This window comes from Bombina bombina, chromosome 3 (assembly GCF_027579735.1).
Source record: "Bombina bombina isolate aBomBom1 chromosome 3, aBomBom1.pri, whole genome shotgun sequence".
NCBI lineage: Eukaryota > Metazoa > Chordata > Amphibia > Anura > Bombinatoridae > Bombina > Bombina bombina.
Window position 1 is genome coordinate 65201542 of NC_069501.1, and position 17555 is coordinate 65219096.

Genomic DNA, 17555 nt, shown 5'->3' on the forward strand with positions numbered 1-17555 from the left:
TTGCTTCATTCTCTTGATATCCTTTGTTGAAAAGCTTACCTAAATATGCCCAGGAGCTGCTAATTGGGGGCTGCACATTGCTGCCTCGTGTGACTAGCTCACCCATGTTAAAATTAAAAAAAATTAAGGCACACAATAGAAATCATAATAAAATTACACAGCCCATGCAAAAAAACGTTGTGAAATTCATATTTGTAGTACAAAATTTTAAGCATTTTTTTTTTCTTATTGTAAAGTAACAGGAACTAACCTCAGGGAGCTCTGCTCCCGGTCTGGTTTCCAGGTCTCGGCAAACGCCAAGAATGATTGCTCCTGCTGCAGCAAAATGGCCGCATGCTGCTGAGCTTTAAAGGGGCCATGTCCTAATTTCCGGAACCCACACCTGGAGGACTCGGGTGTGGGCGTTCCTACAAAAGCTCACTCAGCCCATTACTCTGGGCTGAGTTATTGCCTTGTCTACCTTGTTCCTGGTTCCTGAAAGCTAAAGCATACTTACCTGATACCTGCGTATGCTCACCTTGTTCCAGAGCACAAGCATACTTACCTTGTCCCTGCATATGCTCACCTGATTCCTGAAAGCCAAGCAAACTTGACTGATACCTGTGTATGCTCACTTTGCTCCTGAAGCTGTGCCTGCTGTACCTTCTTGGTCTCACCAACAGTACCCGCTGGGTATCCTGTGCCTGCTGAGTATTCTGTGTCTCTGATTTCTACCAAGCATACCAAATTCCTAAGAGATCAAAGGGATTACCAAGAGGGCAAGGTTTTTATTTGGCAGAAACATTCCAGATTCAGGAATAGAAATTCCAATAAAAATAAGAATAAAATTAAAGGTACATTAAATATTTCAGAAGGGAGTGATGCCTCAGGAAGTGATGATTCTAGTGGTAATATATATAGACACAAGAAAAATATAAACAAGAATAAACATAAGAAAAAGGTGTCTTTTGCAGGAACAGATTATACTGATGATGAACAATCATCTATAATAGCCTCTACATCAGGTGAGGACTATTCAGAATCTGATACAGAGATTACTCCCCAGAATACATTGGTTGATTTGCAAGTATCAGCTAACCAGCCAGTTACATCAAAAACTATAGCTAACACTAGTATTGGAGGTGACCAGGGAGCTAGACCAAAAGTGCCCAAAAGTCAAGTTGGTGGGGCATTGGTTACTACTCGTTCCTCCACAGACAATAGTGGGCCCAGTGGTTTGTCCCTTAACCCAAAAACTAATAAAACTCAGGTTTTTCGGTCTGCCCTAAAACAACCAACAGGGGGAGGGACGGATCAAGCGAACAAACACAGATATTCGCTCAGAGAGGTCAAACGTCCGGTCTAGGTAGCGTGATAAACCTGTCTTCACATGTACTTACTCCTACTGAAATTAAAGTGTTAAATTATGGCCTAGGTTTTTGCCCAAATAATGGCTTTAATTTATTTAACACAATAGTTGATGTGAACAGGTTCATCAGGAAGCTTACACTCCAAAAACATTTTGAAGGTAATGATCACACTCAGATAAAGACAGATAATACCATATCAGACAATATGGCTGAACCTTTAACTCCTAGTGTTAATAGTTTCCAAGATACTAGAGAATTTGCAAGCTGAATCAGGTGTTGTTGATAAACCTGTACATGACAAGCTTTCCAGGTTTAAACAATCATCTAAGTTTTATCCTCTAGAATCTAGAGGAAAAACTTTAGAACTTTACCACAGGAGGGTGGTTGATGATTTGACTGTCTTATATCACTCTAGTAGACCAGGAAACCACAATTTGTCTTTGAGAGAAAAAGAGGCCTTAAGTGCCCATAAAAATGATGAATAACTGGTCATCAGAAACTCAGACAAAGGTGGTAGCGTGGTGCTATTGGACAAAATCACTTACATCAATGAAGCCAAAAGACAGCTGATTGACCCCACCACATATTCTGTTTTACCATGTGATCCTACAAGAAGATTTCAAAGGGAGGTATCTGATCTGTTGGAAGATGGAAGATATTTGGGATTACTGGATGATGATACTGTTAAGTATCTGTATGTTGACAACCCAGTGATCCCTATCTTCCATGATCTGCCCAAAGTACATAAGAGTCTCCTAGAGGTCAAGGGGCGTCCAATCGTTTCTGGCATTGGCTCCCTTTTGGAGCCACTGTCGGAATGGTTGGACGCCATCTTACAACCAATTGTGGTATCATTATATAGTCACATTAAAGATACCACTCACCTACTTGAGCTACTTGAAGAGGTTGTTTGGGCACCCACTTACAGTTGGCTTACAATTGATGGGGTGTCATTGTACTCCACTATACCCCACGAACTAGGTATACTAGCCATCAGACAGTTTCTCGGATCTCATTATTCCATGAGTACTACTTTTATTGGGTTCATCATCAGAGTTACCACTTTTTTGCTTGAACACAATTATTTTGTATTCAAAGGGGTTTTCTATCTGCAGGAACGAGGTACGGTCATGGGGGCAAAATTTGCCCCATCCTATGCAAACATTTTTATGGGGTGGCTGGAGACCAACTTTGTTTATGCGGATGGGAACCCCTTTGCTGGATATATACAAATTTACAAGCATTTTATTGATTTGATCATCATTTGGTCCTCTGATGATGAAACAGCAGGCAAATTTGTGGATTATCTTAATGTAAGCGAAAATGGAGTGAAATTCACCTATGAGTGGCACGCATCTGAAACAAAGTTTTTGGATGTAAGCCTTATGGGTGTTGCTGAAACGGGCAATATCATTTCCAAACTGTATCGAAAGCCAATAGCAGGGAACACCCTCCTCCACAGTAATAGTGCCCACCCTAAACATGTTTTTAAAGGCATTGCCAAGGGGCAAATGCTTAGGGCCAGACGAATCTGCAATAGAGATTCAGATTTTGGGAAGGAATGCTGTGAGATTCAACAATGATTACTTGAGAGAGGATATAATCCCACATTGGTTAGGAATGTTGCGAAAGAAGTCACCCAAACTAGTAGGAAAGATGCACTCCAGAGTAAGCCCACCAAGACCCTTGATAGACGCACCCATTTCATCACTCAGTATTCATCTGAATATTATGAGATTTGCAACATTTTGAAAAAATATTTTCCCATTCTGTATAGGGACAAACAATTAAAGTCTATTGCTGAACTAGGTTTCAGGTGTGTTTACTCTAGGAACCTTACTTTGGGAAACATTCTTTCCCCTAGCCAACTACCATGCAAGCAGAGAGCCAGTATCTGGCTAACTGTTAATGGTACCTACAAGTGTGGTGTATCATGGTGTAAGGCCTGTGACTACATCACAGAAGGAAAATACTTCTACTCATATGTAACAAATCAAACTTACGAGAACAAAGGATGTATTAAGTGCTCCTCCCATTACATCGTCTACCTTATTGAATGCACTGAACATCACCGTCAGTATATTGGCATGACAACCAGGGATGTACGTACACGTGTACGTGAACACCTTGGTTATGTTAAAAATGAGAAACCCTGCTCTGAACTATCCAGGCATTTCATTGAGGTACACAGTGGAGATGTCAGTTCCTTTAGGTGGCGAGCGATTGAGGCCATTAGGAGAGCCCCAAGGGGTGGGGATAAGAAGGCCATCTTAGCACGCCAGGAGGCCTTCTGGATCTTTAAACTCTGTACCCAAACTAGTCCTAATGGCTTCAATTCGGAGTTTGATCTGATTAACCACTGGTGCTAAAGGAAATAGATATTAACACAAACACATTCATACTATTATTTGACCTTTTAGCTCCCTTACAGTCATTGTTATAATAGATGGGTTATTATTTTATTTATATATATATATATATATATATATATATATATATATATATATATATATATATATATATATATATATATATATATATATATATATATATATATATATATATATATATATATATATATATATATATATATATATATATATACTTCTTATATGCCTAGGTACAACATATACATTTTCAGGATTATAAATAGATAAATAGTTTGGTGCTTCCCTTTTGAACTATATAGGTTTTTCTTTTTGGTGTATAATTCTTGAAATAATAGTTATACGTACTAGGTGTAAGATACTGCTGTTTAAATATTAGTTTGATTTATGCTACCATAGTGTATCCTCAATAGGCATCACAACTATTTTTAATAATGTAGTAGGATATATTATTTATTATTCTTAATATGTTCTCTATTTTCATCAGTGGTTTCCTGTTTATAATCTTTTATTTACATTATCTATATATATTCATTTTTGTAGTATTATGCATATTACCCACTATTGTTATTCCACCGCTGAAGAGCATATGGGTTATGTGTGTTTTGTGACCAGTTTATTTTCCTTCATTAAATCATTTTATTTCAAATGTATATTATATGTATTATATACAGTAAATATATGTATGTATGTATTTATCACCTTAGTTATATCAGATTCTTTTCTCCTTTTTTCTATTCCATCAATAATGATGAATCATTTATTTATTCACATTGCTTTAAGGGTTAAGTGGGAGTTTTCCTTGTTGTACAATGTAGCCAATTACTGTGTAGAGAAGTGTTTTTAAACCTCAATCTGTTTGGCATACAGCAGGTCTTAGATTACGGCATTTAGCCGAAACTAGTAGGACCAGCTGGCTCTCTTTTGTAAGTGCTGGTGTTAGGGATTTTTATCCTATTTTTTTCCAATAAATTCTGGACTTTTAACTGCACCTGAGATCCCCTGCTTCTTTTTTGTGGTCTGCTACACGAGTGTCCGCTTCCCTTAAACCATCTGTGCCTGCTGTACCTACCTGCTATCCTGTTACAGCCTCACCCTCTACTGCACAAATCTAGCATTAGTGTTTACAGGAGTTTGTTACTGTAAGCTGTATTCTGTACTTTGTATTGGACTTTAGTGTTCTGCATTGGACCTATGTTCAAACTTGCTGTTTCTGTGATCTTCATTTTCAACTACAGCTGTTCTTTTGCTTATCGTTCAGTAAATCTTTTAAAAGACTTTTTTCCACACACCCTAACCTCCTCACAAAAGTGAGTTTCCCATCCTCTGCTAATAATAAAAGTATTAACCCCTAAACTGACAACCCCCCACAACGCAATATGCCTAATTAAACTATTAACCCCTAATCCGCCATTCACCCACATCGCAATCTACCTAATAAAAGTATTAACCCCTAAATCCACCAACCCCAACATCGCAAACTACCTAATAAATGTATTAACCTCTAATCCGCCATTCACCCACATCGCAAAGTCCCTATTAAAACTTTTAACCCCTAATTTGCCATTAACCCACATCGCAACAAACCTTATAAATCTATTAACCCTTAAACCCCCAAACCCCCTCAACGCAAATAACTAAATTACAAAACCCCCTAACCTAACACCCCCTAAATTACCAATTACCTAAATTAAAAAATACCAAGATACAAACATTAAAATAAAAAAGCTAACATTATTTAAAAAAAACATATTAAATTAAGATTACAAAAATAAAAAATTCTAACATTACATAAAATAAACCAAATTATCAAAAATTAAAAAATTAAACCTAATCCCCCCCAAAAATAAAAACACCCCCTAATCTAATGCTAAACTACCAATAGCCCTTAAAACAGCTCTTTTACCTTAAAAATACTAAGTCCCCCCTCAAACCCCACAAAATAAAAAACCTAACACAAAAAAATCCTAAACTAAATGGGTATTTGTATGGGCATTGCCCTTAAAAGAATATTCAGCTCTTTTACTGCCCTTAAAATGGCATCCAGCTTTTTCAAAGGCCCATTAAATCCCTAATTTAAAAAAAAAAAAAAAAAAATGTAAAAAAAGCCTAAGTCTAACCCCCAGATAGGTACTCACGGTTCCTGAAGTCCGGCGGTGAAGTCTTCTTCCAAGCAACGATATATTCTATCTTCTTCCAGGAACAAGCCCGCGCAGATTGCGGAACAGAAGACCGGTGACGGCGGAACTAAAGACTAGCAACCGCTGAGCCATGGAGCGCGGAGATCCTCTTCATACGATCACCGACGCACAGTGAGGATTGAATTCAAGGTACATGTTTAAATATGGGGTACCTTGCCTTCCTATTGGCTGATTTGAGTATTCAAATTCAAATCAGCCAAAAGGATGAGAGCTACTGAAATCCTATTGGCTGATTTGAACACATCAGCCAATAGAAATGCAAGGTACCCGGTCTTGATCAGTAACTTGCTTTTCACACAGGAGTAACAAAGTGCAAATTGGAGGACTTCCTGTTGGGAGGAGCTGGCGTGTGAAGGCGCCGCTCTGTGCGCAGGTGTGTGTGGCGCAGTGATACAACGCTACCGACCGGTGCTTGCCTTGCCGTTGCTAGCGGAGACTGCTATCCTAGCGGAGTGGAATCCCTGAGCCCGGACGTGGAGCTAGCGCCGTGGAAGTCACCGTAAGGCCGAATTTGCTCTGTCGGCTAGAGCCTCCTTCTTGCTTGGTCCCGGTCCTGGTTGCCGGCGGATCCAGGAGCAGAATTTACAGGAATCACCCTGCTAGCCACCAGCGCGCGCAAGGAGTGCATAATTCGCTGGTGGTGGAAGTAAAAGAAAGGTGTCAATGCTGAAACTGCTGTCTTGAAGTTCCGACTACTTCCTGGAGGTGTCCGGTGTGGCAAAAGGTGTACGTCTTAGGAGAGCAGCAATCAGGCCCAGGAGTATACGATAGCGGAGGTCCTAACCGCAAGTATTTACTGTATTGGCTAAACATCGCCTAAAAAGTCACCTGAAATGCTTGTATGACTCTGAACCTGCTTATATTTAATAGCCTGACTTTCATGTGGTGCCTGTATCTGGGGCCTCAGCTTTTTCCCTTACCCCGCCAAACACGTTTTCAGCAGTGTTAAAAGTACAGGCGCTTGGACATACTTAAAAATTTGCAAGTAGAGGTTTAAGCTGTTACCTCCAAGCTGTATTGCCATTTGAGAATATCCAAGCTTAAAGGAGAAGTATTACTACTATGTATCTCGCTTGGCGTGCCAAGGAACAAGACTAACACCTTAAATACTAGGAACGTTTTACCTGCTAGAAACCTTGCAACAAAAGGAAAAGACTCCTGATTAGGAGAAACTAATTCTATCTGTTTAATTAAATGTGTTGCCTTTCAGTATATGGTTTGCTGTTGCCAGTTACAAGCATTGCATAGATTATAAATATCAGAGTGCTGGCAATTAACTGGTGCAGGAAGGCTATAGAAAACTGTAACTAATTATGGTAGTTGGTTAAGCGCAAAAGAAAGTATCCCCTAAAGATTGTAAGGGATCCTAAGATATGCTTATGTTTGCAATAATGGGATAATTACTTTGTTACTTTGTTAACATATAATTTACTGACCTCGGTTCCCTTCAAAGTGTGTATCTGTCTACCCCATACTGCAGTGTCAAGCTAGTATTCTCAGTAACAATACGTGAGGAACTGGAAAAAAAAAAAAAAAAAAAAAAAAAAATCTTCTCTTCTTTTCCCTTTATATTTTCTTGTTGCTACACTGTGGTAATAGAACTTAAGCAGAATTTAGATAGCAGCAAATTGGAAAGGAACAAGGGCTGAATCACTTGAGCACGTTTGTTTTTTCTTTTTACTTTTTTCACTTCTTTTTCCTTTTCTGTTTGTTTTTCTCTTCTTTCTTTTTTTTCCTTCTAAGTCTTCCCCCACACCACTATATCACATGGAAAGATTTGTATCACACTCTAAGGCAAATTCCCCGATAATGCCACCTAAACACAAAGAAAAAAAAAACACTAGACAAAATGACACTAGCATCTCACAGGATGCTTCACATAACACAGTTTTAAACCCTGACTCACCCAATCTACTCAGCCAAATAGCTGGAATTATTAATCCACAGTTTGATTCATTAAAGATAGAGATAACCACATTAACCAATGAGGTAAGGCAGTTTCACACTAGGCTTGAAGAAGCAGAAAACAGGATCTCAGATTTGGAAGACAGGGTTAATAATCAAGACCATCTTACTATATCACACCAAAACAAGTTAGACGAGTTACAGACTAGAGTCGAGGAGATAGAGGATCGCGCTCGCCGTAATAATTTTAGGATAATTGGGTTACCAGAATCTGATAAGTATCAAGATCTAATTGCTTTTGCCTCTACTATGCTTCCTGAGATACTAAATTGCCCAAACAACAGCCCAATTAGAATTGAGCGTGCGCACAGAGTAGGGCCTACACGCTTGAGTAAAGATGGAAACTCGAGACCAAGAGCTGTGATAGTTAAAGTAGCGTATTTTCAAGATAAGGTTAATCTTTTCAGATGTTATAGAAAGAAATACCCACTGACAATAGACCAACACAAGATTCTTTTATTTTCAGATTTTTCTATAGAAACTTTAGGTAAACGCAGGGAAATGTCCCCATTTTGTTCAAAACTCATACAGGCTAATTATAATGCCAGGCTGGTGTACCCAGCAAAAATTGCAGTGATGTTAAATGGTGAAGTCAAGACACTAAAAGACCCTAAGGAAGCTCAATGTTTTTTAACAGAAAATAAGATTACCTAATGTATGGTCTTAGTATAATTATGCTTAAGAGATATTGTATTTAAAATGTTTTGCTTTGACTGTGTTTGGTCCTCTTTTAATTTTTTTATTCTTTTTGTTCCTATCTTTTTTCTGGGAGTTGTCTGGCGCGGGGGGGGGGGGGGGCAGATTAGCTTTTTTTTTTTTTTTTTTTTTTTTTTTTTTTTTCTTTTTCTTGCCCTGTTTATGGTCTTGGAGGGATGCTATGTGGCTCCTTTGTATAACATATGCCAGGCTCTGATATAAAAATCCTGTCATGGAATGTGGGAGGGATAACCTCCCCCAGTAAAAGAAAATCCATTATTAGACAGGCTGGGAAATTAAAACCCGATATTCTTTGCTTACAAGAGACCCATCTTAAAGCCCCAGAACTAGTTAAATTAAAAATTCAATGGGTAGGCGAAGTTATTGCTACTCCATGCGCCCAGAGAAAGAGAGGGGTTGCAATTTTAATCAATAAAAATCTGAGTTATAAGGTTGTCCATGATGAGAAAGATAGTGACGGCAGATTTCAAATAATCAAAATAGAAACTAATAATTCAGCTCTTATTTTATGTAATGTATATGGTCCCAATTCTACTGATTGGGAATTCTGGGATAACCTTCGTGGAAAACTTTTTAAATTTTCCAATGAAAATATAATTGTGGCGGGGGATTTCAATATGGTTCCAGATTCTAAGCTTGATAGATTTGATAAAGGACAGCAAGGTAATAAAACTTGTGAAAATAGATTGCTGCGAAATTTTTGTAACTCTCTGGATCTCAAAGATATCTGGCGTCTACAAAACCCGGATTTGAGAATGTTTACCTGTGAGTCGAAAAGTCACAAAACATTTTCAAGAATCGATCTGTTCTTGGTTTCAGACAAAATATGTGGACTAAATATAGTAGCAGACATTGCAGACATAGTCATTTCGGACCATGCCATCTTAACATTGATTATTAAATCTAATCTTAAGAAGGAACCAAATAAGTTTTCCAAATTTTTTTTTCCTAAATATTGGGTCCATAATATTAAATTTAAGAACTGGTTACAGTCCAAATGGACGGAGTTTTACAGTTTTAATAAAGCACATATAAATAAAACAGAGATCTTTTGGGAGACTGCCAAATGTTTTTTTAGAGGGGAAATAAAGGCGTACATGTGTAAATGGAAGCGTAAGAATAAGCAGAGGGAGTATCAATTAGCTAATGCTCTTAAGAATAGCTTTAGGACATATATTTCAACAGTTAGTGATCAAAATTGGGATAAGTACATTAAGGCCAAAGCAGAGAGAGATTTATTCTTAAAGCAACAAACAGTAAATATAGAACTGAGGCAGAAAGCATTATATGGGGGTTTTTCAGGACACTCAGCGAAATATCTTGCACGTCTTACTAAGAAAAATTCAAATAATAGGATAATGGCAGTCCAACTTAACAAGCAAAGATTCACTAACAACTCTGACATAAAAAAAGTTTTCCACCAGTTTTATCAAAACCTATATGCAGAAAGGGAGGTCCACTTCGAAAATAAAGAAATATTCTGGCAGAACATCAAAACCCCAAAACTAACTCTGGAGCAAATAAATAATATTAATCAACCCATTTCTATGGATGAAATTAATGCAAGTATTAAAAACTCTAAGCTAAGCAAAGCGCCAGGGCCCGATTTTCTTCCCTCTGAATTTTATAAAATGCTCCAAGAGCAAGTAAGTCCAATTTTGTTTAAGTTGTTTAATGAGTATTACCAGAATGGAAAAGATTGCTCCAGTAACTTTGCAGCTTCAAATATAGCTCTGATCCTGAAAAAAGATAAAGATGCTGAAAATCCCTCTTCTTATCGCCCCATCTCTCTACTTAATGTAGATTATAAATTAATAACATCTATCTTAGCGAAGAGATTACAAAAATATCTTGATTCTCTAATTCATACTGACCAAGTGGGATTTATGACAGGCCGTAGCTCAATGAAGAGCACGCGGAAAGTTACAATCTTGCTGGACTGGTACCGAAATAAAACCCACTCAAAAAAAACCCATTCAAGAAACGATGCAGCAATCCTTACAGTCGATGCCGAGAAGGCATTCGACTCGATCACCTGGGACCACTTATTTACTTCTCTGACAAAATTTGGTCTTACAGGACAATTCCAACAATTCATTCTTAATATCTATAGGAATCCTTTCTCGTCTCTAATTATTAATGATGAAGTGTCGGATAGATTCAAGCTAAACAGAGGCACTAGACAAGGGTGTCCGCTATCGCCTCTCCTCTTTAACCTCTCTCTGGAACCCCTAGCGATCCTGCTAAGACAGGAACTTAAAGGGATATGTCTGGGGAAGAATAGTATGACTCTCCTTCTGTATGCAGATGACCTGCTTATCTTTCTTAATAATACAACACAGAGTATACCTCAACTAATAAGCATTATAGACATTTACAGCTCCATTTCAGGGTATAAGATAAATACCTCTAAATCAGAGTTATTATGGATCGCGAAGACCCCATATAGTATAAGAAGCCATCCCTTCAAAGAAGTTAAAAATATAAAATATTTAGGTATCGTTCTTAGTGCAGACCCTGCATGCTGGTATGCACTAAATTTCCCTGATTTCTTTGAATATGGGAAAAAAAAACTAGAACAGTGTATGAAATTACCCTTATCTCTCTCTGCACGAGTGGCTCTAATTAAAACTGTTTTATTCCCTAAACTACTATACCTGTTACAAAATCTCCCCCTCTTATTATCTCGGAAAGATCTAAATGCGTTTAACCGGGTTTGCTCTGTCTTTATATGGCAAGGCAAACGACCACGACTATCCATGCAGAAACTGGCCATGCGCAAAAGTATGGCTGGAATGGCATTTCCAAATATTCAATACTACAACTGGGTATCTTTGTTTAAGTACGCAGTAGATTGGATCACCCAAAAAGAATATTTGACTTCATTAGAAATAGAATCGGATCTGGTTTCGCCATTCACATTAAATGCGATCTTACACTGTTGCCCAACTAAATTACCAGCTAATATCTGTAATATGATAACTTTTGGCAATATTATTCGCGCCTGGCACAGAACATGTTTACAGATTAATGTAATACCATACGTATCCAACTATTTAACGATCACAGGAAATCCAGAATTCATTGTAGGACTGGGTCGATCCATCTTTTCAAAATGGAAGAATCAAGGATTAATATATCTTGTCCAATTAATCGATATCTCAACTGGCCATATTAAACCCTTCTGCCAGATTACTAGAGAGTTTGGAATCACCCAATCTGAATTTTTCGCATACCTCCAACTTAGACATTTCCTTCAGACGATTAAAACTAAATATAACCCAGATTGGGAATTAGGTAATTTAGCAGATAATATTAAAGCTTACGCAAAAGGTAATTTCGCAATTACTAATTTTTACGATACCCTTATTTGTCACGTGGGTTACCAAGCTATGAACGCAATATCCAATAAATGGAATAGCCTGCTCCCTGGGGTGTCTATGGAAAATATCCAAGCAAGCTTTTTACTGGCAAAAAAAACGAAAACTTCTAATGCCTGCAAAGAATCACATTTTAAATTGATTAATATGATCTACATTACCCCAAAAAAACTGGCAGGATGGTACACAACCAGTAATTTATGTCCCAGATGTAGCTCAGATAGCGCAGATTTACTCCACTGCTTCTGGTGGTGCCCAAAGATAAGACAGTTTTGGTCCAAAATCAATTTTTGGCTTAATAAATTTATGGATACACCGATATTATTAAAACTCCAACAGATTGTTGTCTTGGTAAATCCAGGAGAAAAGTATAGGAATACTCACTTAATCAATACTGTTATTATGATCGGGCGGATATTAATATTGGAAAAATGGAAAGCTTCGGTAGCTCCCAGTATGACTGAGTTTTCCAAGCGTATAGAAACACAAATAATAATAGACCAATATAATATCCAGATCTGGAACGAAAAACAGATAGAATCTTTTTTTGCCAAGTGGACCAGGGTTATCCAAATAATGTCAACGGGAGTTCAAAAACAAATGGTTTTCCCATTTAAGCAATCTATTTTCTTTCAATTAAACATCCTTAATGGTAACTTTCCCACTAGCTGGGCGAACTAGCTAGATGGATTAGATCTCCCCCGCTATAACTATATCTATAATTATATATAATTATAATTATAATACCAATAATAAAGCTTTTTTTTTTTTTTTTTTTTCCCACGCCACCCCCGGCGCCAGCCCTCCACATACAAACCCTGAGAGTTTTCTTATATGAAACAAAGGAAGTTTTTGTTTAAGTGCACCAAAGAAATGTATATCGGTTCTAAGTTAGGTTGGAATCGAAAGAAGGAGAATTAATGTAAATACTCTTGAATTTTAATTTTGAACCGTACTCTTGATTGATGTACAACTGTTTTTTTTTCTGTTTTTTTTTTTTTTTTTCTGTCTTTGTAAATTGTATGGTTTCTTTTTTCCTGTTGTTATGTTATCAAGAGAAAAGGAAAAAGCTTTAATAAAAAGAAAATTAAAAAAAAAGAAATGCAAGGTACCCCATATTTAAACGCGTACCTTGAATTCAATCCTCAGTGTGCGGCGGTGGTTGTACGAAGAGGATCTCCACGCTCTGTGGTCACTAGTCTCTGCGCCGACTTCTTCCTGGAAGAAGATAGATTAGGGGGCTTAGTAATTTAATTAGTTATTTGTGTTGTGAGGGTTTGGTGGATTAGGGGTTAATAGGTTAAGTTTATTGCATTGGTGGGGGATGGCGGTTTAGGGGATAATAGTTTTAATAGGTACTTTGCGGTATGGGTGAATGGCGGATTAGGGGTTAATAGTTTATTAAGGAATATTGCAGTGTGTGGTGATGGCGGTTTAGGAGTTAATGACTTTATTAGGTATATTGCGTTGTGGGGGTTGGTGGATTAGGGGTTGAGAGGTTAATTAGATGTTTTGCAATGTGGGGGTTGGTGGATCAGGGGTTAATATAGTTTATTAGTTATTGCAGGCAGGGTTGGTGCTTGACAGGTAGATAGATATTGCACATGCGTTAGGTGTTAGTTACTATTTTCAGGGGTGCTCACATTCTCAGCGTAAGTCTTGCTGCGCCTGCCTATGTGTGGCGAGGTGAAAATGGAGTAAAATTTCTCAATTTTCGCCACGTAAGTCCTTGCGCTGAATATGTGATACCGATTCGCGACGCGGTTCTATGTTAGCTTATGGGAGTAAAAATTGCGGGTGATGGGTGAAATATAAGCGCTGTATAATATGGCGCTGTATATGTGATACCAAAACCGTGTATGTAATCTTGCCCTAGCTTTTCTCGCAAACTAGAAAGTGATGATATTGTGTCAAAATACTCAAAACAATTATTACACGAAAACACGAACCTAAACAAAAACACTGATTATAAGATATTATACCCTGAAAACTGGAATCTAATTTTGTTTTGGCAGCAGTATTTATTAGTTCCGATCTGCCTGTAGGATTGGTGAAGTCACGCTATTGCTGTGACATAATCATACTCTAGCCAGAAGACACTGAGGTAAGAAATTTGTGTTATATGTAGTGAGCAGAGATGTTATCGGATGTGAGTGACAGTTAGTACCACCTGTTGTCTGATTTGTGTTTGCTGGTGGTGAGTCAGGATTGGGGTTGTATGAGGAGTAGATGACTGTGTACGAAGGGGAATAGGCCAGAGAGGGTGGAGAGGGGGCTTTGTAAGGGAGAAGAGGGGTAAGGGGGGCTGAGAGAGAAGAGGGTAAGGAGGGGAATGTGGGAGGGAGAGGAGGCTGAGGAATGAGAGGGTGAGGAGGGGGCTGTTTGAGCGAGAGGAGGCTGAGGAATGAGAGGTTGAGGAGGCTGAGGAATGAGAGGGTGAGGAGGGGAATGTGTGAGGGAGAGGAGGCTGAGGAATGAGAGGGTGAAGAGGGGAATGTGTGAGGGAGAGGAGGCTGAGGAATGAGAGGGTGAGTAGGGGAATGTGTGAGGGAGAGGAGGCTGAGGAATGAGAGGGTGAGGAGGGGAATGTGTGAGGGAGAGGAGGCTGAGGAATGAGAGGGTGAGTAGGGGAATGTGTGAGGGAGAGGAGGCTGAGGAATGAGAGGGTGAGGAGGGGAATGTGTGAGGGAGAGGAGGCTGAGGAATGAGAGGGTGAGGAGGGGAATGTGTGAGGGAGAGGAGGCTGAGGAATGAGAGGGTGAGGAGGGGAATGTGTGAGGGAGAGGAGGCTGAGGAATGAGAGGGTGAGGAGGGGAATGTGTGAGAGAGAGGAGGCTGAGGAATGAGAGGATGAGGAGGGGAATGTGTGAGGGAGAGGAGGCTGAGGAATGAGAGGGTGAGGAGGGGAATGTGTGAGGGAGAGGAGGCTGAGGAATGAGAGGATGAGGAGAATGTGTGAGGGAGAGGAGGCTGAGGAATGAGAGGGTGAGGAGAGGAATGTGTGAGGGAGAGGAGGCTGAGGAATGAGAGGGTAAGGAGGGGAATGTGTGAGGGAGAGGAGGCTGAGGAATGAGATGTGAGGGAGAGGAGGCTGAGGAATGAGAGGGTGAGGAGGGGAATGTGTGAGGGAGAGGAGGCTGAAGAATTAGAGGATGAGGAGGGGGCTGTGAGAGGGTGAGGAGGCTGAGGAATGAGAGGGTGAGGAGGCTGAGGAATGAGAGGGTGAGGAGGGGAATGTGTGAGGGAGAAGAGGCTGAGGAATGAGAGGGTGAGGAGGGGAATGTGTGAGGCAGAGGAGGCTGATGAATGAGAGGGTGAGGAGGGGAATGTGTGAGGGAGAGGAGGCTGAGGAAGGAGAGGGTGAGGAGGGGAATGTGTGAGGGAGAGGAGGCTGAGGAATGAGAGGGTGAGGAGGGGAATGTGTGAGGGAGAGGAGGCTGAGGAATGAGAGGGTGAGGAGGGGAATGTGTGAGGGAGAGGAGGCTGAGGAATGAGAGGGTGAGGAGGGGAATGTGTGAGGGTGAGGAGGCTGAGGAATGAGAGGGTGAGTAGGGGAATGTGTGAGGGAGAGGAGGCTGAGGAATGAGAGGGTGAGTAGGGGAATGTGTGAGAGGGAGGAGCCTGAGGAATGAGAGGTCGAGGAGGGGAATGTGTGAGGGAGAGGAGGCTGAGGAATGAGAGGGCAAGGAGGGGAATGTGTGAGCGCGAGGAGGCTTAGGAATGAGAGGGTGAGGAGGGGAATGTGTGAGGTAGAGAAGGCTGAGGAATGAGAGGGTGAGGAGTGGGCTGTGTTAGGGAGAGGAGGCTGAAGAATGAGAGGATGAGGAGGGGGCTGTGAGAGGGAGAGGAAGCTGAGGAATGAGAGGGTGAGGAGGGGAATGTGTGAGGGAAAGGAGGCTGAGGAATGAGAGAGTGAGTAGGCTGAGGAATGAGAGGGTGATTACGGGAGTGTGTGAAGGAGAGGAGGCTGAGGAATGAGAGGGTGAAGAGGGGAATGTGTGAGGGTGTGAGGGTGAGAAGGCTGAGAAATGAGAGGGTGAGGAGGGGAATGTGTGAGGGAGAGGAGGCTGATGAATGAGAGGGTGAGGATGCTGAGGAATGAGAGGGTGAGGATTCTGAGGAATGAGAGGGTGAGTAGGGGAATGTGTGTGGGAGAGGAGGCTGAGGAAAGAGAGGGTGAGGGGGGGAATGTGTGAGGGTGAGGAGGCTAAGGAATGAGAGGGTGAGGAGGGGGTTGTGTGAGAGAGAGGGGACTGAGGAATGAGAGGGTGAGGAGGGGAATGTGTGAGTGAGAGGAGGCTGAGGAATGAGAGGGTATGGAGGGGAATGTGTGAGGGAGAGGGGACTGAGGAATGAGAGGGTGAGGAAGGGAATGTGTGAGGGAGAGGAGGCTGAGGAATGAGAGAGTATGGAGGGGAATGTGTGAGGGAGAGGAGGCTAAGCAATGAGAGGGTGAGGAGGGGTATGTGTGAGGGAGAGGAGGCTGAGGAATGAGAGGGATAGGAGGCTGAGGAATGAGAGGGTAAGGAGGGGAATGGGTGAGGAGGCTGAGGAATGAGAGGATGAGGAGGGGAATGTGTGAGGAAGAGGAGGCTGATGAATGAGAGGGTGAGGAGGGGAATGTGTGAGGGAGAGGAGGCTGAGGAATGAGAGGGTTAGGAGGGGAATGTGTGAGGGTGAGGAGGCTGAGGAATGAGAGGGTGAGGAGGGGAATGTGTGAGGGAGAGGAGGCTGAGGAATGAGAGGGTGAGGAGGGGAATGTGTGAGGGAGAGGAGGCTGAAGAATGAGAGGATGAGGAGGCTGAGGAATGAGAGGGTGAGGAGGGGAATGTGTGAGGGAGAGGAGGCTGAGGAATGAGAGGGTGAGGAGGGGAATGTGTGAGGGTGAGGAGGCTGAGGAATGAGAGGGTGAGGAGGGGAATGTGTGAGGGAGAGGAAGCTGAAGAATGAGAGGAGGCTGAGGAATGAGATGGTGAGGAGGGGAATGTGTGAGGGAGAGGAGGCTGAGGAGGGGAATGTGTGAGGGAGAGAAGGCTGAGGAATGAGAGGGGAGAGGGTGAGGAGGGGAATGTGTGAGGGAGAGGAGGCTGAGGAATGAGAGGGTGAGGAGCGGAATGTGTGAGGGAGAGGAGGCTGAGGAATGAGAGGGTGAGGAGGGGAATGTGTGAGGGAGAGGAGGCTGGGGAATGTGTGAAGGAGAGGAGGCTGAGGAATGAGAGGGTGAGGAGGGGAATGTGTGAGGCTGAGGAATGAGAGGGTGAGGAGGGGAATGTGTGAGGCTGGGGAATGTGTGAGGGAGAGGAGGCTGAGGAATGAGAGGGTGAGGAGGGGAATGTGTGAGAAAAAGGAGTGTGTTTTTCAGTTCCGAGGCTGTAAGTGCACACTGCTGATTTCACTTGTGTAATCTTGTTACATATCGGTCCCTTATTGGTCTCTGCAGAAAAGACTGTGACAAACCTTGTGTCCTCTAGTAACATGTACAGATTAGCTCCTTCAAATCACAGAAATGGTCGGACAATTTTGCCTCTAAAAAACAATTGCAGCAAACAAGATCTT